Source organism: Myotis brandtii, unplaced genomic scaffold (assembly GCF_000412655.1).
Source record: "Myotis brandtii unplaced genomic scaffold, ASM41265v1 scaffold2049, whole genome shotgun sequence".
Taxonomy (NCBI): Eukaryota; Metazoa; Chordata; class Mammalia; order Chiroptera; family Vespertilionidae; genus Myotis; species Myotis brandtii.
Genome location: NW_005357632.1, coordinates 88,583 through 89,397, shown reverse-complemented (window position 1 = coordinate 89,397; position 815 = coordinate 88,583). Strand labels below are relative to the sequence as shown.

General features: G+C 49.6%; 1 protein-coding gene across 1 annotated transcript in view; it reads right to left on the bottom strand.

The window, feature by feature from the left end:
• Positions 1-815, bottom strand: part of CRLF2 (cytokine receptor-like factor 2) — a gene marked incomplete at its 3' end in the record, with an annotated part of 15,008 nt that overhangs the window by 13,258 nt on the left and 935 nt on the right. The window lies entirely within an intron of this gene.

The window sequence follows — 815 nt, the reverse complement described above, 5'->3', positions numbered from 1 at the left end:
GAGGAGGAGGTGGAGGAGGAGGAGGAGGAGGAGAAGGAATCCGCCTCTTTGAAGGGTAGAAAGTAGGAGAAATTCGCCCCGATTCTCAGCTCAGCACACGCCCACCTGTGGCTTATCATTTGCTGTTTTTTTTGGTTTTTTTGTTTTTTGTTTTTTTCATTGAAAGTGAATCCTGCAATCAGTTAAGATGATGCACCTTTAGCCTGTTTTTCTTTTTTTTTACTTTTTCCATTGATTTTTGCAGACAATGTAAGGGAAGGAGAGAGAGAGAGAGAGAGAGAGAGAGAGAGACATTGTTGTGAGAGAGACACATGGATTGGTTGCCTCCCCCCGTTCAAGCTCCAACCGGGTCCCAGGGATCGCACCCGCAACCCAGATAACGTGCCCTGGACCCGGAATCGAACCCAGGACCCTTTGGTCCCCGGGCCGACGCTCTAACCACTGAGCCAAACTGGCTGGGGCGACATGGGGATGTTTTTTTGAAACTGCAGACGTGAAATGGATGACAGAGTAAAAGTCTCTCTCTCTCTCTCTCTATCTCTCTCTTTCTCTCTCTTTTCATTGTTCATCCTCAACAGGATATTTTTCCATTGATTTTTAGAGAGAATGAATGGGAGGGGTAGCGAGCGAGCGAGCGAGAGAGAGAGACATTGATGTGAGAGAGACACATGGATTGGTTGCCTACCACGTCCATCCCAACCCAGGCCGGGGATTGAGCCTGCAACCCAGATACCTGCCCTTGACCGGGAATCGAACCCGGGACCCTTCAGTCCCCTGGCTGATGCTCTAACCACTGAGACAAATCGGCTAGGGCT